Raw genomic sequence first — 22,617 nt, 5'->3', positions numbered from 1 at the left:
CCGTGCGCTATAACAACAACCGCGGGACTGGGAATTAAGCCAGGGTTTTTTCGGGAGGACAACGAACTAGAAGACCGCAATATTAATTAAGGAAATTAAAAGAAAAAATAAGAAAAAAACGCAGGAACAAGAAAGAAAGGAAGGGAAGCAGGAATAAAAGATGTGTTTGAGGATGGTAACTGGGCGCATCCAACGCAGCGTAGGTCGACAGTCAATCGTGCTTCAAGCGCCGCACGCTTCACAATTAAAATATTTCGAGGATTCACGATCGAAACACCATGTAGCTTACCAAAAGTGAAATAATGCAGAAAAGAGCAAGCAAGTTGTGGCTGCAAATGTGTGCCAAGCATAAAAGTTGTCTTCACTTTTGTGTCCAGCTGCATCAGTGTACACGTGCAGCGCCCTAAAAGTGTTCACTGCCAACTTTCAAAGGAGTAATTTCACGACGTGGCAATTCCACTTCCACAGAATAATTGCATTTTCCCTATTATTATTAGCTATTGTCGCTGTTGTCAATTGAGATAAACTTAAATGTATAAGAAAATCATGGGGTATATACAATGCCATATATACAGAGTGACCCGTTATGCAATATGATACGAATACCGAATTTAGAAAAAAAACAAAAATTCATCTCGCTTTTATTACACCCACTCACCTTGCCGTTTTAATCTATCTTGCATGTAATTCTCGGAAACTTCCCGTTCGTCGTGCAAAATTAACTTTTGACGCAGATGTAACGAAAGTCTGCATTAAAAAAGAAAGATTAAGAAAGTGCAGCCAACATTTCCTAACCTTATAACGGCATCATGGTGGCTCATTTAGTGGGGACACCTGTTTCACATTATTTAGCACGCGTTTTGAATGAAAAGGCTCTATTGTGCGTCCCGCAAACAGCTACACTAGCACGAAAGCAGTGTGGCACTTTCGTATGTTCGCGCCTTAGATCACATGACATTGGGTAATGTCGTCAATAGGACGTCACATCTCAAGCACGTGGTATAACGTGAACACGTGGATCTGACAAGTGCTACTCTCTCAGTGACAGTTCGCTTGGTTCGCCCGTGCCTCCTAGCTTGCCGCCACTGACCTGAGCTGCGTGACAATGTTTGCGTTCGTGCAATACGAATTCGATGGCAAGACGGCTGTCGTCAAGCACTGCGCCATAAGCGACTCCAAGCCCAAGAACGTTGCCGATTTCCAGCCAACCAAATCTTACAGCGTTTACTGGCCTGGAGACGACAACACAGACGGCGACTTCTATGAAGCGCGAATCCTGCATCTCACTGGTAAGTGACACGTCAAGCTCCATTCGTACCCTTTCGTAGTGATGTCCTGGATCGAAGAGCGTGCGTTGTGTATAGGCAGCGGCCGTAGTGACATAACTTAAGTCGGGAAGCAGCTTATCTAGACCTTTTCACACAATGTGTGTTACGCCTCGAAAGTGGCGGTAGCATTACCTGTATGTGCATTCACTTGGAGTCTTTAATTTTCAATATACGCTATCGCACAATGATTGCACCATGAGCATTTCATGTAGGCGTGCTTCAAAACGGCTGTAGAGTCTCCAAAAGGCGGCGTCTTTCCTTGGATTGTAACGGCGTTGTCGTGCTTGCAGGAACATTATGCAAGTAGGCCTTGTAGGATATTTGTGTCTGCGTGTGTTTGGGTTGCATCCCACAACGTTATATTATCTGCAGAATCGATGGAGGAGATGCAGGCCTACATGGAGAAGCGCCCCAGGAAGGTGTTGGTGGACTTGCCAAAAGGGCGAAAAAGGAGCAAAGAAAAGGTAATAATGCCTTGTTGATAATTGCATTTGCTGCATGCAAGGCAGAAGGCTAGAGCACTTAATATTATGTGCTGAACTGCCTGACGTCTTCAAAAAGTAATGACAGTGATGTCCAACCTGCACGGAAGTCAATGTGATTGCATCACACATACTACAGCGAAAAGAATGGTAAAAAAATTTTAGGAACACCTGCAAGCATTCCGCGTGCTAATTAGTGATAGTGGAATAAGTCAGTAAGTGATGCACCACCATTCACTTAAACCAAGCACTTTCCACCTTCATAACACTCTGTAGATGTACTGCAAGTCAATTTCACATCGCCTCTAAGACAACAGTGTGCTGATAAGGCAAAAGCAGACAGTTGGGCAAGTTTGCATGGTGACAAAAGAAACAGCTAGAAGAGACAAATGCGATGAAAGCGAGAGGGTGGAGTGCCCACTCTGAACTTATAACTGATTCAAAATCTTGTGACGTCTGCAGGAGAAAGAACAGAATGCAAACACAATTTTATTCTTAATAATGTTTTAGTTACTTTGGCAGCTGAGATCAGAAATTTTTTCATGGTAGGTCACAGTACAAAGCCTTCACAGAATAATTTTACTATGTAAACTGCAAGCCTTTTTGTAATTGAAGCCTTATATATAGCATTGTGCATGCATAACATACTCCATATTACCAAATAGTTGTCTATATAGTAAAAAAGGTTTCATGTTCTAGTCCATGCAAGTTCTCCCACATAAGCTGCTGCATGCACAGGTATATCAAAAGCAAAAGCAGTGATTAAAATAATGATATTTAAGATGCGCCACATGCATCTTAAAACAGTTGTGGTTGAATCTGTGCTGCAAGTTTCAGTAACATGTAAAGTGCTTTATCTATATGTGTATACATCATCATCATTAACCTACTTTAAGTCCACTGCAGGATGAAGGCCTCTCTCTCCAATCTCTAATTGGCCCCTGTGCTGTGCTAACCGATTCCAACTTGCACCTGCGAATTTCCTAATTTCATTACCCCACCTAGTCTTTTGCCGTCCTCGACTGCATTTCCCTTTTCTTGGCACCCATTTTGTAACCCTAATGGTCCACCGGCTATCTAACCTATACATTACATGCCCCACCCAGCTCCTTTTTTTTTCTCTTAATGCCAATTAAAATATTGGCTGTGCCCGTTTGCTCTCTGATCCACACTGCTGTTTTCCTGTCTCTTAACGCTACACCTATAATTCTTTGTTCCATCGCTCTTTGTGCGGTCCTTAACTTCTTTTCGAGCTTCTTTGTCAGTCTCCAAGTTTCTGCCCTATATGTTAGCACCAGTAGAATGCACTGATTGTACATCTTTCTTTTTAGTGATAATGGTAAGCTTCCAGTAGGAATTTGAGTATGTCGGCCGTATACACTCTACCGCAAATTTATTGTTCTATGAATTTGTTTCTCATGATTGGGGTCCCCTGTGAGTCCTAGGTAAACATATTCCTTCGCGGACTCTACAGGCTGACTGGCGATACTGAAATCTTGTTCCCTTGCCAGGCTATTGATGATTATCTTTGTTTTCTGAATATTAATTTTCAACCCCACTCTTGCAAACTCTCTGTTAAGGTGCTCAATCATTTGTTGTAACACGTCCCCAGTGTTGCTGAACAGGACAATGTCATCTGCGAACCGAAGGTTGCCGAGATGTTCGCCGTTGATCCTTACTCCTAAGTGGTCCCAATTTACTAGCTTGAACACTTCTTCCAAGCATGCAATGAATATCATTGGAGAGATTGTGTCGCCTTTGCTGACCCCTTTCTTTATAGGTATCTTCCTACTCTACTTGTGGAGAATTAGGGTAGCTGTGGAATCTTTGTAGATATTTTCCAACATATTTATGTAAGCCTGCTCTAATCCTTGATTAAGTAATGCCTCTATGACTTCTGGTATCTCTACCGAATCAAGTGCCTCTTCGTATTCTATGAAAGCCATGTAGAGAGGCTGACTAATCTGCAGATTTCTTTATTACCTGATTGATTACATGGATGTGATCCATTGTACAGAATCCCTTCCTGAAGCCAGCCTATTGCCTTGGTTGACTGAAGTCCAATATTGCCCTTATTCTATTGGAGATTATTTTGGTAAATATTTTATATAATAAGTAAGCTAATGGGCCTGTAATTTTCCAATTCTTTAACGTCTCCTTTTTGTGGATTAGTAGAATGTTGGCATTCTTCCAGTTCTCTGGGACCCTTGAAGTTGTGAGACATTTCGTATAAAGGGCCACAAACTTTTCAAGCATGTCCCCTCCATTTTGATTAAATGAACTGTTATTCAATCTTCTACTGCCACTTTTCCAAATCTGCCGGTAGCCCTCAATGATTGGCAGAAATTATTTTGTGTCGTGCCCATTTTGGCAGTCGTTGTGAGCAATCGGGTTCATGGACTACAACTTTGCTATCTGCCACACACGGTTTAAACAAAATTCTTGTATAGTAATGGAAACACCTATTGTATGTGAATTAGTTAGTTATTATTGGTGTTATGAGTGTACCATTGAAATCCCAAGTCGTCATCATAATAATATGAGCACCTTTAACTAGCATGCAGCAGAAATATGGAATGCAAATTCTAGCTTTCTTTTGTTTGTGAGTGTAACAACATCTGCACCACATCTACAGAAATATCATTTCAGCTTTGTTTTTATTGCTTTTCACATTGAGTTGGTTATTGTATATAGCTTTGTTTGTGTTTTACTTTTATTCTGCAGTAGGTAGGTAAATAAAGTCGTGCTGCATTACACTTAACTGTTACATTCTGTGCAGAAAGTGGTGTGCGTTCATTTTGCCAGGGCATCTATTGTGCCTTATTGAACTGCAGGTGGAGCAGTCCCAAAAGAAGTTAAGGACTCAAGTACGCGAGAGGTCGGAGCTGCAGCTGGCGGACGAAGTCCTGCAGGACGATGAGTCTGACTTTGTCCCGAGGAGTGCATATGCAGCTTTACAGCTGCAGCTGCAAGCTGTGCAAAATGAGCTGGACAGCTTGCGCGCCCAGTTCACTGAAAATGCTCAAGTAGTCTCCTCGGCGCAGCAGGTTCCTGAGGATCAAGGCAGTGCCTTGCCAAGAGGCACTTGCATATGTGCCGAGGAGCACTACAAGGAGCTGAATGAAGAAGTGCGGCAGCTTCGTGCCAGGAACATGGAGCTGCAAAAGACACTCTGTTACAAGCTTTTTCAAAGTGGTGAGTGTTTTCATTTCTTGAATTTTGGATCATTACTGTACTGTTGGGAAATTCGCACGCCAAGTATGAAGTTGATCCCATAAAAATGTTTAGGGCCCCATGTTACATACAGTGTAAACAAATGCAGGATATTTCATATTTCTGGTTTAGTTGAGGCTATTGGTTCCTGTCTGTGTTGCCTGGTTCACTTCAGTTATATTTTCCCTGTATTATTGTTTTTCGTGCTTTACTGGTTGCAGCTGTCTGGTGGCATATCGTCCTGAGGAAGGTCAGTCTGTCATGTGCTCAGGATTGAGTGTATTAGAAAAGGCCTATCGACTAGGCCACTTGACTTGGTAAAGCCTGGTGTTGGGTGCGAAGTAGAATGGGCAGCTCAGGATGGCAGACATGGCTTAGAAATGAATATTTACATATGGAGTTTGGTAGCAGTACATGACATTGCACCAATTTACTGCTTTCAAGACTGGACCATGCTTTAAAGTGTAAAATAATGCATTTTAGGTGGAAATTAGTCATGACAGACTCTGCCATTGGTAGTTTTGCACTCATTTGATGTTTCTATGAAATATTCTTTCCATTGTGACATTTCTGAAAAAAACTTTTAAAAAAAGGCAGGCTTGAGCAATTTGGAGGACTTTCATTGTGCATAGAGTGACCTGGGGGGAGATATTCTGTAAGTGTCCACCTATTGGACACGTCCATTTCTTCTGCTGCTGAAGTTCTGATTGGCCAGGGGTCGCCTGTCTCCTTCTGATGCATAGCCCAGCCCAGCCAATCGGAACTTCAACAGCAGACAAAACGGACATGTCCACTAAGTGGACACTTAGAGAATACCCCCCCCCCCCCCCAGCAGTATCGTCAAACCTCAATGTGGACCTAGTGCTCACTCCTAAGGGAAAGTTGGAACGCAGAAATTGTAATTGATATTCGGGACAGTCCTGCAAATTCTAGGAACCTTTGTGAGCCTAGCATTGTTACTGCCATCTGATCATGCTAATGCAGCAAGAAGCACTGAAGCAATGTTTGGAATTTTGGTTAAGTGGAAACACGTAGGAAATGCTTGAGATCCTTTTGCTATGTGATCAACAAAAGTCGGACAAGAGCTCTTATCCATTCTTGAAGCATCGTCTCCAGCCTGAGACATCTGTTGTTTGAATGCTGTTAATGACTAGAGGAAGTTTATGTATGTGGCTTCAAAATGCATAGGAACAGAAAAATCATTTTTCTCGGTAACCACTGCTTCAAGTTTGATTAGGTTTACTGCATTTAATAAGAAACGTTTATCTAGGGACTGCAGCAAGGGTATTTTTATTAGGCCATCAATTTTTCATATGAATTGTTAAAAATTGCAGAAATTCAGAAAATGAGAATATCAAGCTTACAACTTCGTAACTCGAGAACAAAAAAAACCATTTCACAATTCTGTAAATTTCACCTTATGACATATAAATGGGACAAGGTTGATGTATTATGTGCCTTTAATTTATGGGTTGGACTTTTGCAGAACCCCTGTAAACATTTAACCAATTCATATAGGCTGTAAAATCTTAATAAATTTGTCTGATTTAGATGGCTCTAATGGATGAAGTTTACAGAACTGTGATGTCTGCTTTTGGTGCTGAGTTATGGATTTGTAAAGTTCGTGCTTCTGTTGTTGCAAATATTTTTCACATTATATTCCTAAATCAAAATTTCTTAATCATTAGAATTTAACTCTCTTAAGTGCAGCGAATTTTATTACAATTGGTCGAGCAGATGTTTTATGAAAACGTATTTGCATTTTGCATTATTTCAATAAAGAACTTGGTGTTGGCCACAAGTTTCTTCTTACGACTTAATCTTTCTGTGAACCTCTTGTTTAGAGTGCTAGATAGATGAACAATACAGAGCACAATGGTAAAGCGATATGCCTTCCACAAAGAAGCTAAATGCAGCAAATTTGTAGTATAGCTGTGAAATTTGGTGCATCTGCTATGCACATGTTGCACCAGCCATGCTCTGTACACAGAAGTCGAGCTTGTTGGCATTTGCAGAGATCATTGCCTTTTCAAGGCTAATTTGTTTCATTGTTTGTTCCCCAAGTGAAAATCTGAATGAAAGGAAAAGTACAAATTGTTTTCTTCAGTTTTCTTGGTGTCTCATAAAGGGAATTGCAAGTGGTTGTGAAAATATATCAACTAGAGCTGGTGCCTTTGCAGAGAAAAAGCATGCAGATGAACTGAAATAAATAAGTGCCTCAGTTAAGAATGTACTTTTCAAAGCATTGCACTTACACCAAAAAGGCAATGTAGGGGCAAATTTGGTTGAATTATGAAGTATTCATATTTTCTGGCCAGAAACTTTGCCTCCATGAAACAAACTATGCTAAGATAAAAAGTGAAATTGTTTTGAGCTTTAAAGGGAAGCTTAAGAGTCTGTCGAATTCAATAGGACACTCATATACGGTTGCGGGAACCTTATAAACCATGTAGGTAAAATTTTTTTTTTTTTTTTCAATTAGGAGCGGCGTAATCGTCGGTTAAAATTGCGCTGTAGCTCCGCTCCCCGTCGTATGCCGCGCGCTGCTGCTGACGCTGACGATGCGAGCGGAGACCGGAAACCACGGTGTTGTGACAACACTAGTGTTCTGTTCCTTCGCAGCCTCCGCGACCGTGCCTGACCGTGCTTGTTTGTGCATGCGTGCCATCGTAATCTGCTTCAATCGACCCTGCATTCCTTTGTTGGTGCGTCTGCGTGTATGTAGAGTGGTAGTTAACGTGCGCAGCATCAACTGAAGTGGTGGGCCGATCATGCTGGCTTTCTGTGCAGCCTACGGTTGCACGAACACCCGCGGCCGCGATGATGTTGTCTTCCAAATGCCATCAAAGACTACCAAAGAAGCATTTGCACTCATGAACACATGCAAAGTACTAGTGTCAAATTACCAAGTGCACCTTAGCTTGATACATACGTATACGGCCAGCCCTGCAATTCGGCCTGTGCAGTTGCTGCATATGGCCACAGAATGAGAGAGGACAACTTGCCACTAGCAGGCTTTCTAAACGCAGCGCGAAAAGATCGGAGCAACAAAAACAAAGACTGCACGAGTGCGGACTGACTGATGATAACTGGTGTTGGAAGGCCTTATGAATACACGAACTCGCCCAAACCTGGATTTTGATTTACTGCGAGCTCCTTCGTGTTAGCATGCTGAACGGAAGGTGCATGTTTATCTCCCGCCCTTGATGCAGGTTTCGTTGCAAAGCGCCGCTAATTTTCTATTTGCACGTGTGTTGTAAAACAGCCTGCAGGCAGCTACCATAACGCAGTGCAAATGTAGAGTTTGCATGTGCTGGAAAGCCGGCGCACGCCAGGACGCTACACTCCCCCCTTCTCTCGCGCACAGCGAGAAACCGACCGTCTCACGTAGCCGACGGAATTCGCCGCCTTTACGACTTTGGTTACGAGTAGTGTGCGGATGGCGCACAGATGAAAGTCACTACACGTACTGCATGAACCGGGAAGCTTTTCACGCATTTAAACCGTCTTTGTAGATTGCCGACAGCTTTGGACAGCGCGCAAATGCCGACGATCGCATCCCCGCTTACGTTCCACGAGGAGGCATGCAGGAACACAACACTACAGTTGTTTGACCGGAAACGAGCTCACTAGATCGGCGAAAGATCGGCGAGATCACTAGATCGCTTTGCAAAAAACATACTCGCCAAAGAGCATTTCCAACACGAGGAGATCCCAAGACTTCGCTTTCGTTCGCGTCGAAAGCACTGCTCGCATCAGCATCGTTTGCTTCTTTGAGAGGCCGGCTCTTCGCAATCGGCTCGTACATGTAGGGAGTAACGCCGAACTCCTCAGAAAAACGCAGTCTCTCTAAACTTTCCATTACCATCTCAGAAAAACAGCACCAAACTACGTGGCACCGCGCTTCATGTGTAGCGGCAGCGGTTGGTTCGGACGAACACTAGTGTTGACGTCACGAGGCGCCCGACCAATCACAGGCGGAAACGAGACGCGCGAGCTCGGCGTGTCCGCTGCTGCACTTTTCGTCTAAATAAAATATATTTGAGCTTTCTTTCGCTCAATTTCGATACGATATTCGAATTCGGAGGGTTGAAAACTATTATGTACAGATGTTCACTCATTTTTTCTGGAAAACCTTTCAGCTTCCCTTTAATGCTCATTGCTACAAATGCTAGAAATGTTTGTGTTACCACCACTTTAGTGTAAGAACTTCTAATGTATTTTGACACTGTTGTGAAAGCACAGTCAGTGTTATTGGAGATTATTGCTCTGCAGACATCTGTTATTTCCTTGACTCATATCAACACTGCTTAAACAAAGAAACATAAGGGATCAACTGTGCTTCCCAAACGCAAAAGTTGCACTAGGAGAAATGTTTGTGTTCATTGCTAGCATTGGCGAAACGACAAGCAGTAACAGCTGGCAGCATCTGTTGCTATGTTGTCTTAGTTTTCTACTCCATTCTCTGTTTTTGACTTGTGCTTTCTTGTCCATGGGCTAATTAAACATTATGTCTTTGTGGAGTACATACTATTTCATATAGAAGTTATCATTTGTCATTTACTGGTGCCAGTCATGATAAGTTATGACATTCAGGTGCTGGTAAATTGTTGACAGCTCAGATGCCTCCTTCAAAAACCTTTCAGAAAGCAGAGTTGTCTATGCCACATCGTTCGATGTGTCAGTACGGGCGCAGCCGGACCCTGTCACCCCTTCGAACATTGGAGGCAAGTTCTATCTTCTGCTGTGTGTTCTAGTTTAATCTTCATTAGAAGCACTATTTTGTTTTCCGCAGTAAAGTGTATTGAAAAAAGAACAAAGAATGACTCAAGAAAGCATTTTTTTTCTGTATTTGATGTAGCATAAGGGCCATTATGTATCATCATATTGGACTATAACATTCCAACTGGAGTGCTTGTATAGCATGCAATGATTACATTTTCAAAGCATCATTCAGCCTTATCTTATATCCTGTGCATATGTACTGTTAAAAAGACAGTGAAAAATTTTGTATAGAACTTGGGAAATGAGCTTGAAGTTAATATAGTCTATTTTATAAATACCTCGCATTCAAAGAGTGCTTCAATGCATTCAGTAGAAGTGTACTTATTGGCATTCAAATTCACCGTTAATCCCCTTCGTATTCCTTGTGCTCCTTCAATGCCATGCACTGCAAAGGCTATGCCAAGTGCACTTGTGCTCAGTGAGCTGCAGTGAGCTCAGCTAGTGGGCTCATTGCAGTACCCTGGGGCAGCCGCAGTATCTACGCTATGTAGCAGACGCAGCAACATGTAACTGTAATGCATATATGCAGCATTTGCTGCATGTACAACACTGGCTGGAATGTGCACTTGTGCTCATTTTCTCCAATCTGGCTGTGCAATGTGGTGTGGACAGGCTTTGTCCTGAAACAGCTTGACTGAATAATAGTACCACATCGAACTTGTGCATTCTTAATTTAGCACTATCAATAGGTCAGTAGGAAGCGATGTCTGCCAAGGCATCTAGCGAGGAGCAGCCAGGAGTGAGCACGCGCTGGCAAACGTACGTGGGGTCTGACCCTAAGTTTAATATGGTTCAAGGCCAGTTCAATATTCAAAACAAGTTGAGAGTAATGGGTTTCTTCATCAAAACTAATAGCTGGGTAGTTGGTGTGGTTTCATTTTAACAAAAACCTGTATGTGAAAGGTGCGGACGAGCAAAGAAACAAGAGTTGCAAAACAGTCCCGTGTTTGTTGTTTCTTTGCTTGTCCATGTCTTTTTCACGCTGGTTTTTTGTGAAGATGAAAGTAATGAGACTCAGCGGCTACGACACTGATAAGTGGTGTGGCCAAAGTTTAATTCTTATGCCGCGCAAGAGCAGAGGATACCGTAAAAACCGGACTATAGGTCGGACCGGAATGTAGGTCGATTCCCCAACTAACAAATTCTAAAAATGAAAAAAATCTTTTTCAATGGCAAAAGTACCGAAAGACACCCTTACCTTGAAACAAATGCAACTCATGCACAATAGTGACAGTATTTATTTAAATGCTACTCGCATGTGCACCCGGTCAATTTTTAACAGTATCGCGCGACCATTGACCCGTGTGCTTGTCAGCACCTTATTAACGGCGCTGAGCGGTGAAACAAACGAGACATGCGCATGTGTACACGTGCGCTTACTTTCGCTATTTCACCGCTCTGTGCCGTGATGACAAGGTGCTGACAAACATGCGGGTCGATGGTCGCGCGATACTGTTAAAAATTGGCCGGGTGTACAGTACACAGAAGGGCACAAAGTGCGCAAGCGCTACTACGAACCAGAGCAACGCCTTTGATCAGAGTCGTCCAAACTAGAGTCTGATGACGAGTGCTTCTCGCTGCCCAGTCCAGAGATGCGCGCAATCTCTACCGCTTTCAAACGAATGCATTCGGCAGTCACAGGCAGCGATCTTAAACGCAGCGCCCGGACGAACTCCGCAACCTTGTCTTCCAGTTCTGTGGTCGGCCCACGAAATGACGTTTTCTGTTGGTTTGCTGCTTCTGCCTCCGCCAGTACCGAATGCTCTTTTCGGATACTCCAAATTCGTTCTGTGCCGCGAGGTCGCCGTGGGCTTCCACCCACCTTGTCGACTTTTAGAGCGCAGCTCTTTGGCGTCCGTTCCTGGGTTTCGCGTCGTCGTCGGCGTTGTCGTCGGCCTCGTAACCAGCTCCGCCCCCCTTTCATCCCCCCAGCGCTAGCAGCGACCGACTGATACCGCTGGATGCCGCTGACGCCGCTAGAGAGTCAAGATAACGTGACTGCATAGAACACCGTCGCCGCCATGCAGAAAGAGGAGGAAAGGGTCCCCCCCCCCTGTTCTTGTGTGGCGGATAGGGTGCTCTTCAGTTGCCGACGCGCCGGTTATTTCACGTAGGCCCCGGCACGTCGATGAATACGTGACCACCTTCCCACGGCTAGACCTGGTTCTTAGCGCTGCGGAAGCGAGGGTATCATATTGTTTGTGTCGGCATCGGCGGCGTTGTCCCTGAAACCAACTCCGCAGCTGGGGTTGACTCACTATCGGCGTCAGCGGCACCAGTCAGTCGCTGCTATCTCTTCCCTCCTCCCTTTATCGTGTTGTCCGCTTGCTGCGCGCGCTTCTGCCCCCATCGTTTGCCGCTGGGTGTACACGCCGCCCCCCTCCCCCTTCTTCCTGCGAGTCTCCGGTTCTCAAAGCGCCGGCTCGAACTTAATTCCTTTCTTCGCTCCTCCTCCAATGCAACCCCTGTGCGGTGGCAATCAGAGAGCCAGATCGGTGGCGGCGGATGTGTATATGTGCACCGCCCGAGCCGAAATTGCCGCTGCCGTTCGCCCTGTGCGGTGGCAATCAGAGAGCCAGATCGGTGGCGGCGGACCTGTATATGTGCACCGCCCGAGCCGAAATTGCCGCTGCCGTTCGCCACTGCGAAATTATCTTGCTGGTAGTAGCTGCCTACTTCGCCCCTACCGCACTCACGAAAGACGTCGTGCACTTCCTGCAACTCGCATTAACCGTCCATCGATCCACACCGATGTTAGTAGTGGGGGACTTTAATGTTGACATAAAGACAAACAGCAATTTCCTAACACTTATGCGGGAGAACATCCCGTTCCTCTCGCTCGTAACGCGTCCCACGGCTGTGACAACCTCGCGAGGCACTTGTATAGATCTCGTCTTTGAGAATCAAGCATTGGTGTACCAAGTCGAACATATATCAGTCTATTTCTCCGACCACAAAGCTTCCTTCATGACTGTCAAGAACTGTTAGTGGAGTCTTTGTTAAAGGAATACGTGTGAAAAATAAAAAAAAAAATCTGTGATAGCGCATACATGTGTTGCTCGATTTCTTTGCCTCAATCTATCGAAAAGGTGAAACAGCTTATTTGCTGCGCTCAAATTTCGCATTAGGAAGTAACGTAATCGTCGGTAATTTTTTCTTGAAGGCGACGATGAATTGCCGTCGGCTTCCGCTCATATTGAAACAAAATGTGAAAAAGCAGCCTTTAACCAGTATAACTTTGTAACAATGTAAACGCAAGTTGGCAGTGCCACAATGTCGCCACGCCGCGCTGCTGCTCATGGCCATGGCGAAGGTGGCTCTTTACTTCATCCGTCCATTGTTGCAAGACTTTCGTAGTTTTTCTGCCAATGTCCGGTATAAAAGACGAGGGTTGACTTTTCGCAATGGTTTCTTGAAAAAAGTTCGACTTATATTCCGGTTTTTACGGTAGTTGACTTATTTCCGAAGTACGTAATTCTTATGGAAATTCGAAAGCATATTTTTGCTAACTTCAATTTCTATTAAACTGTGTTAATAAATATATACAGCAACATTAGAAACAAGTGCACTGATCTAAGCATCCTTCTTGATATTGGCCAACAGCAGCCTCATATGGGAATGTGCTATATGACGAAATATGGCACCCGAAAAGAGTGAGAAGGCTTCTGTTGAAAAGAGAGTGTTTCAGAAAAAAGGTGAATTCATGGTCTGCTTATGATCTCCATATGCACAACACAACTGAGCTCCACTGTGCATGAATGGAAAATTTGACTGACGTTTATAGCAGTGTATCCGTTCTGCGTACCCGCCGTGGTTGCTCAGTGGCTATGGTGTTGGGCTGCTGAGCACGAGGTCGCGGGATCGAATCCCGGCCACGGCGGCCGCATTTCGATGGGGGCGATATGCGAAAACACCCGTGTGCTTAGATTTAGGTGCACGTTAAAGAACCCCAGGTGGTCGAAATTTCCGGAGTCCTCCACTACGGCGTGCCTCATAATCAGAAAGTGGTTTTGGCACGTAAAACCCCAAATACTATTATTATCCTTTCTGCAGACTGTTTTTTCACCAAGCCCAAGGGGTGGTTCAGGAGTTCTCTAAAGCAAAAAGATGGTTTTTATCCCCAAAGAAATTTGGTGCGTTACAGAGAAATTGCTGGTGTGCAGGATTCATATTAAGGCTGTACTTGCAACTTACTGAAGCACCTCTTATTGAAACTGATGATATGGATCCAGCATAATGTGCAGCCTTGCGCTCACATACACAGCATTCCAAGGTAAAGCGTCAGTAAATTTAATAACACTATGCTAGCTATACAAATTGTTCTTGCACAGGCACTTCAGCACTTTTGCCGAGCCTATATTTGCAAGAGTCTGGAGATGCACAATTAATGAAAATTCGTTGATTATATTTTTTTGTCACATTCGTTGTGTACATTTACATAGGAAATTTGAAGACGGTCATATTTGAGGACAACTACATTTTGTTTGGTTCTTATGAAGTACTTCTGTTCCGTTATATTCATAATAAAATTTGGCTCTCTCTGTGTGAATTTCACATTTAAAGGAGAGGGAGGAGTCGAAACAAGGCAAACCCATCATGTGACATAGCATATTGCGTATATCATGCCAGTGTAAAAGCCAGGCAAAGCTGATAACAGCTGTGCTCCTGCTCCCAGAATGCAAAAGAGGTTTTTGCATCAAGCTACATCATATGCAGTCTTTTTCTATCTATTAAGATTATCTCTGCCCCTGAAGGTTAGATTAGCATACTGAGTATGAAATTGATATCCGGGAACACCAGTGCTTTAGTAGAATCAAAGTGAAGTTGCCTTCACATACAATTGCCTTGAAATTTCTAACACAGTTGCAAAATAAAAAAAAGTTTCCAAACTTTCGTTAACCATGTGTTGGTTTGCTGAAATTGTGTCTGCTGTGAACCACACAAACAACTTCTGCAAACATTTGTGTAGGTTGCATAAGGTATTTATTAATCTGCACTTTATCTTCGCAAGCACTGTAATGTTAAATGCAATAAAGGCACTTGCTTTGTGATCACTTTAGTAATGATGTCGCATTGCAGGAATGTATTTGTAATAACAGTGCTTGTTCCTATATGGTCTTTCAGCAGTTTGTGTTTTGATATTCTAGGGTCCACAACCCGTGTTGTGCCAGCACCAAGGGTGCACTGTCAGACGGGTAAGTCATTGTCTAATAGTACAGGCGATTTGCATTATGCAGTACTCATCCTGTTATGTTGTGTTCACTGAAGCCATGCATGCCCAGCACACTGATGGTACCTAAGCTACTGTAGAAGGTTTTTTTTCCCACGGCCGTCTAATTTCTTGACGTAGCTCATAAGTATTCCCTTTCTGTAGGACGTGCAAGACTCCCACTTCAGAGGCCCACCGTCCCAGAGGAGTTGGCCCAGAGAGGTAAGTAACGTCCATGCTTTAGCTTGGAGCTTACATTGTATTATGCAATGCTAAAGTGGTAGGTCAACATGGCAGACCAAACAGGCAGCTGTTTACTACTTTTTTTCCAACTTTTGTTTGTCACAGTCTCAACTGGTGCACATTTATTCTTTTTTGTGCATCCGTTACTGTTCTGCTCTTGTGTAAGGTTACTTGATTTTCCTGACTGCGAGCACAAAGGAAGAATCCGAGTGGGAGGCAGTTGAGGAAGGAGGAATGAGGGGCACATGCTATTTGCAGCAAGTTTGCACTGTAGTGTGCTATATGTTAGTTTTCAGTGGTTACTTTTCCTTCCCTGGAGGAACACATGTAGTACTTGCAATTCGGGGCACTTGAAAGAACTGCAGATGCCAACCTGCCAACTCTGCTTAATTTTCTATAAAGGACAGCTGCCATGCACAACTTCAATTTTGTATAGCCTTGTACACGTGATGCACAGGTTGTGTATTTTTCTTCCATTGGTGGCAAGTTTTTCGACTTTCATTTCCTTCTTTTTTGAGGAGATGAATATAATAACAAACGCTTCCCCTTTATTTTAACTTTGCATTTCAGTTCTAAATTTCATAAGTTATCTGCATACTTTCTTCGTAGGGCTTTTACTAAGATGCAGAAGGGTTGAAATTCGGGCCAATTGGTACATAATTGAAGGAAAAATAAGTCACAAAACACAAAGGACAAGAAGAGAGGTTCACACCACAACGGCTGGACTATCAACTGAGCTTTATTAGAAATGGCGTAGTCCCAGCAAGGCCAGCAGAGCATGCACAGCAACAGCATCACTAATCACAGAACATGAAAAGTCAAGTTATCGCATCTGTCGTGACCGAACTAAAAAGGCTAATTCTTTCTCAAGTAAGCGCACCGAGGTCGTACTAATGACGGCTGAATTAGTACAACCTCATTGCGCTTACTTGAAAAAGAATTAGCCTTTTTAGGTTGGTCACGACAGATGCGATAACTTGACTTTTCATGCTCTGTGATTAGTGATGCTGTTGCTGTGCATGCTCTGCTGGCCTTGCTGGGACTACGCCATTTCTAATAAAGCTCAGTTGATAGTCCAGCCGTTGTGGTGTGAACCTCTCTTCTTGTCCTTTGTGTTTTGGGACTGTTTTTTTCCTTCAACTATGATCGAGCTGCATGGTTTAGTTGTACTGTACAAAATATAAATATCAGGAATATATTTCACATAAACAGTAGTGATGAAGCTATGGCTGAAAATGCAACATTCTCTTGTGTGAAAAGAAAACTACAGTGCAGTACATATTCTTTTTACATTTATACCTGTAATGGTGCTAGCTGTTTCTGAAATAAGTTTGGCAGCATATGCCACGTCATGTTACAGCTTAGCACAACAGCAGCACCATTGCCAAACCTGAAGGAAACTGTTGGCAGTGTGAAACACTGATGCACTTGTGCATTGATGTTTTGCATGCTTGATGATGTTTGTAAGAGGTGCTTGCTTATTTAAAGTGCAGCGATTTCACTTTCTATGGACTCTTTCACTTTTGCAAGTCAAACCATAATTGATCATGGCGGAAACATCTAATAACCTTGTAATTGGAAACATCTGTGAGGTACACCAAGAAAGTGCTTGAAATTTCCCATATTCAGTGCCTAATTTTCCCAGCTAAGAAAGTAAATATAGTAGAGCTAGCTTAGTGTCAATAGGCAAGTAAAAGCCATCAAGAAATTCTGTGATATGTTTAATATCAGGTGAGTAGAGAAACTAAGGAAAATAGGCAACCATCAGCTAAATGGCGGGTGTGTGTAGTCGTTGAATATAGGTGCAGTAATTATGCGAATATTTTTATTCCTCAGAATCTGCAACTGTCCAAAAGGATGCTGCTGCTGCTGTTGCTTCAGAACCTGAGATTCCTCAGAACTACGATGCTGCAGCATCAAATTTTAACAGCTTAGAAGAGTTGGGTGAGGAATATTTATATGTTAAATGATTTGTTTCTACTATATCTGTCTTCTGGTGTATGTGGCATTGTTAACATATTTGTTAGGGCAAGTTTTACAAACAGTGTGAACTTGTAGAAGGGAGTTGCAAGGTGTTTATCAAGATTTATTGGTGCCTTAGGTTCGTACAGGGAAGCAAAGGATAAGAGGTACTAAGATAAATATCAGATTCATTTATTCTCCTAGAAAGCTGGAATTCAAATTCTTTATGTGTTTTGTAGGTTTTGCACTCACTTAAGTTGATTAGTGCGGAGATATGGGCTTATTGGTATGTCATCATGAAGTTTTTTCGGTGTAGCGCAATTAGTACATGGATGTAGAGCAAGAACAAGACTGACCGTTTGTGGGTTCTTTTCGTTATCTGTGCACTAGTTGCACTACACCAAAAAAGCACTCATGCAACTGCTAGCTTTTTGAAAAAAGGTTCTAAGCAGCTTTCATGTACGTTACATGCTTCCGGTAGCATATTCATGTGTATGAGGTGCTAGCGATATTACAATCCATGCTGCCATGCATTGGTCTTGTGTTTGGCTTAGCTTTACTATGTTTGCTTATCTAAGCACTGTTACAGAGATGCTTGTGCATAAAGCAGTTGGCATATGGCTCTTGAATGAATAACCTAATTTTTAACCAGTATGAAATAAAGAAGCCACTGCTTTTCAAGCATGGTTCATGGGAACTCATTTTTTCTGGGATGTAATTGAGGTAATTTTCATGTACTTTGCGTGTATTTTACAGAGCTCTCACACTCAGTAGTGGTGAATCTGCTGCATCCTTCTGTCACAGGTGCTTGCGAGTAGGTGTTTTCACTGCCAGCCTTCTAAAAAAAATAAGTAAATAGCACTGGAAGCAGCTGATTTGATAGAGATCATAATGTGACTGAGTCATGCATTCATTCTTCTGAAGATGCAGCCACCACAGCAATCTCTCCACTATTTAAATCTGTTTGAATGAGTGAGACAGTCATTAGAGTATGCATCAAACTTTTGTTGTACATGCAGGCTGTGGAGTGAAAGGAGATGAAAATTTGTGGCACGTTTACAGCCTGGTGGATTTTTTTAAAGCCTTAAAGGAGTACTCACACAAAAAATTTTCTATCCTGCTTTTTCTGGTGCAATAAGTAGCTAATGACACAGTCATCACGGCACGAAACATCATTGGCTTCAGAGCGTGACAGGCAATTATTTGGAATCTTGTCTGTAGTGACCAGTCCAATTTTTGGTTTCAGAGAGCTGCAAGATAGGACAAACAAGGAATGTAAAAACAGTTGGACACGTGATCGCAAAAAACTGTGACGTGCTCGCGGGCGTGCGAGATTCGTGATGCTAGTTGGTCTGCTACGCCTGCACATGCTTTGCGATGTCCTCGCCATCATTGTTGTTCTCATTTTCATTGTCCAGCGATGACTATTTCCTGGTTGCGCAAGTCGTCACCGTATTAGACGTGGTCAACCACTTTTGATTGGCTCCACTACAAAACAGCGACTTGGAAAGTGTGACTAGCGACAGCTATCATTATGCATACGCACTGCTACAAGACGTACGAAGCATTCGTCGAGGGCGCTTAGGGAATGAAGCATATTCCGGAGCACGAGACAAGACAGGATAAAAGTTGGCACAGCATCAGGCTTGGGAACATAGTCTTGGAGGAAGATCATCGAACAGCTTTGGTTTTGTTTATACCAGGCATGTTTGAAATGAAACGAGCAAATCTGGCTGCTCTTCAGTGGGGTACATTCTAAGCATCCAGTGGCACGCACAAACTCGGCCCACTTCTGCCACTTATCACACCAATTGTATAGCGAACGAGCAAGCCAGGTGAGCTGGCGACCGCTGGCAAACGGTATATAGGCCTAGCTCGCTGGATGTAGGATCCGAGGCCGATGGCCCTTGCGACCCCCCCGCAGCTTGTAATAAAGCACCTATATTCGTCAACAGAATCAATGCCTGCACATTTATGTCGCCCATAAGAGACAATATTATTGGTTTTCCCGATGCCATTGGTAGCGATGAGAAACCACGCTGGCCAGGCGAGCTGCTTCACAGAGACGATTGCTGTGGGGGCTGGGCTGACTGCTTGCGAGTCAAAATCACTCCAGTGATTTACTATATTGCGCATCATTTTATAACATGCACACTTCTGAAGTCGCTTTACTGCACGAGTTACTTTGTGTCGGAAAGAAATTTTAGCTGATTTTTGTGCCGCTGTCAGCGGCGAGAGATGTCAGTGTCGTGACCAGGGAAAAAAAGAAGACTGGGATGTTCAGAGCGGCGAGAAACTTGCTCGCTGGACCCGTTGCGATGACATCGCAAACCCGTAACGTAGCATTTTCTCGGTTGTGTACGATCCTTCCTAGATGTCGATGTCGCGAGGTGCTGCGTTTTGCAATTGGCTGCGCACACATACTGTAAAATTGATTTTAAATATGTTCTAAGCTGTATTTGCCGTTGATATTTTGCAGACGATGTATGTGTGCCCACATAAATGAATCTTGCATGTTAACCCGACTTCGAAATTTTGTGTCGGTACTCCTTTAATGTCTGAAGCTGCTTAGGTCACTCAATATATGTGATAAATTTGTGGTTATTCTGCAGAGTCTGTGGAAACCTCGGCACCATTACCATTGGAAGATATAGGTAAGAAATAGTGTGCTACTGGTAATGTTGTGAAGGAAAAACATTGTTCAATTTTATATCTTGTGTAGAACCTAGCTCAGTGCAGAAGATTTAACAGCTTTGTCTTCCTCGTGCGAATAGGAAACACATGTTAGTCATCATCGTCATGATCAGCTTATTCAGATTGTACACGTGGACCACCTTTCGTACTGGTGGCCAGTTTACACTTGTCCCACCTCAGCCAAACCCATTTTATGCTTGAATATTTGCGAATATTATTGCTCCAATCCATAGCACTTGGGAGAATAAGAAATGATGAGGCAGTAACACTGATCTGGACACCCTGCCACCAATAAGGGAATGGCCACATTGCATTATATGTCACCTTAAAAGCACATTTCAATACAAACCATTCTGTGCTTCTACAAGGTACATTTCTGGAAGTTTCTGTCTTGCCTTGTTGGGGGGCCTCTTTCACAAAAATTGTCTGGTGGTGGTTACCCACTAGGGTTACCCAGTGCAACAGCCTGATGTAATATCCATTATGCCACAGGCGCATGCATGGCATTAGAGAATAATTAAATCCTGGGGTTTGACGTGCTAAAGCCACTTTCTGTTTATGAGCCACACCATAGTGGAGGACTCCGGAAATTTCGACCACCTGGGGTTCTTTAACGTGCACTTAAATCTAAGTACACGGGTGTTTTCGCATTTTGCCCCCATTGGAATGCGGCCGCGAGGGCCGAGATTCGATCCCGCGGCCTCGTGCTCAGCAGCCAGACACCATAGCCACTGAGCAACGACAGGTCATTAGAGAATAGCAGCCTACCACAATTCCTCACATGTGCAAGCTACTGCTTTAAAATGCTTGACATACATCGCATTGCATAGCAAGTTTGCTCCATCATGCAAGCATGCACTACTTTTGTGATTGCCGCAGTTCATCCGCCTGTGAGGTTAGCCTTGGTCATACCGGAATAAGTTGAATGTTTCTGGTGAACAAGAAATCAGTTGCCTTGCCATCCTTTGCTGTTGCCACAAACACACACCCTATACAAGCATGTTGCACCATTTTCATGGATCCCCAAATGATGCTATGCGGCCCTAAAGTTGTTGGGCAAGTTGGTTGATACTTGAAACCTGCCACGGTGGCATTGTGGCTGTGGTGTTGGGCTGCTAATTCCGAGGTTGTGGGATCAAATCCGAGCGGCGGAGGCTGCATCTTGATGAGGGCAAAAAGCAAAAACACCCATGTACCAAGCATTGGGTGCATGTTGAAGAACCCCAGGTAGTCAAAATGAACCCAGTCTCCCACTATGGCGTGCCTCATAATCCGATCGTGGTTTTGGCATATAAAAACACTACAACCTAGTTTTCTTTTATACTTGAGGAAGGTGGCATGGCATTGCATGGCAAATAAAATGCAAAGAACATATGGTGGGGCAGCATGGGCTGCTCACCATATGGCTGCCTGATTTATTGCAGTCTTGCTGGCATGTTTTTTCCAGTCTTGTAGGGGCTGTGATGAATTGGTTGTGGGTGGCGCCTACGCTCTCCAGTGTGTTCTTTGTTCTATTTGCGCTACATTAGTGTCCCTATATGCTAGATGGCTAGTTACCTAGCTGTGTAATGCTTTGCCTAACATTGATTCCCACAATGTGTGGGATCTGCATAATTGGCTGCCAGAGGGCTATAAAGATTAGGACACAAAGGACAGGAAGTTTATGTACTTGAGCAGCATCCTTGGTTTTATTAAAGGCAAGCTTTATGAATTTATTTATCCCTTAGGCCCTGAAGTGATGTACAATTTTCATTTTCTTATTTCTTGAATAATTTTTAGCTTCAGTTTGTTCGTTTAATGTTTATGAAAAAAATGTACACTTGGTAGGGTAAATACTCTGCTGACTGTGACTGTTTCCATTTTCTTACCACCCTTTCTGTTACTATAACAGGGTGCTAGTTATTCGTTCTATGCAATATATTATTTAGTCCTAGGAATTCTATTATACCAATTTCTTTGTTCTTGCTTACACTGTTTGTAATTTGTGCGTTAGAAACCTCATTTTGTTGTGCAGGCGATCTTCATTGTGAGGAGGCTGTAGATTTTGAGCACGCCACCTCACACTTTGTGATAGGCTCCAGAAGAGATGACGGAAAGGTAATCACACCAAATTTATTAGCTGCAGATATTGCCTGAATGTTGCCACAAAGTGATCAATTTAGCTGCAGCTTGAATGAGCTGAATTTATTCTGTGACAGCTCGCAGGCATGCATATGAAAGTCCTACCTGTACCTGCCTTTCGGCAAGACAGTCGTTGGGCGATTTTCAACTACTACACAGCCTGACTCAGTGGTTGCAAGCCACGCAGTAAACAGTGTGCTGGTCAGCCAGACCAGCACATGCACCAGCAGTTTGCGACCACTAAGTCCAATTTTTGTAATTTTCAGTTTTTGTGAGAACTTTTAAAGAAACTCTATGGAGAAGCCACACTCTCCATTTTGTGTGCATAAGTGATATATTGTGCATTCAAGGAAATCTGGCATGACACTAGTTATGGAGTTGACAGCTAGCCCTCTGATAAAGCAAAAAAAAAAAGTGATATAGACCTGTCAGTGCTTCTAATTTGTGAGTGATTATTTCTTTCTGTAATGCAGGTTTATGCAGGCAGTGGCTTCTGGTTGGACCAGAAAGCCTGGGACTGCTTGTTTAGTGCCTCGACAGATTCTATGTTCTGCAGAAGCGCTGCTACCGTGTTATGGAG

The 22,617-nt window shown here is 43.4% G+C and overlaps 1 long non-coding RNA gene across 1 annotated transcript; it reads left to right on the top strand.

Annotated features, from left to right (window-relative positions):
• Nucleotides 1-17,100: 17,100 nt before the first annotated feature.
• Nucleotides 17,101-21,971, top strand: LOC126525256 (uncharacterized). The gene is made up of 3 exons (XR_007598179.3): nt 17,101-17,204; nt 19,835-19,876; nt 21,931-21,971. It is a non-coding gene; the product is annotated as an uncharacterized lncRNA (long non-coding RNA).
• Nucleotides 21,972-22,617: the final 646 nt, after the last annotated feature.

This window comes from Dermacentor andersoni, chromosome 10 (genome assembly GCF_023375885.2).
Source record: "Dermacentor andersoni chromosome 10, qqDerAnde1_hic_scaffold, whole genome shotgun sequence".
Lineage (NCBI taxonomy): Eukaryota > Metazoa > Arthropoda > Arachnida > Ixodida > Ixodidae > Dermacentor > Dermacentor andersoni.
This window is presented reverse-complemented; position numbering and strand designations above follow the sequence as displayed.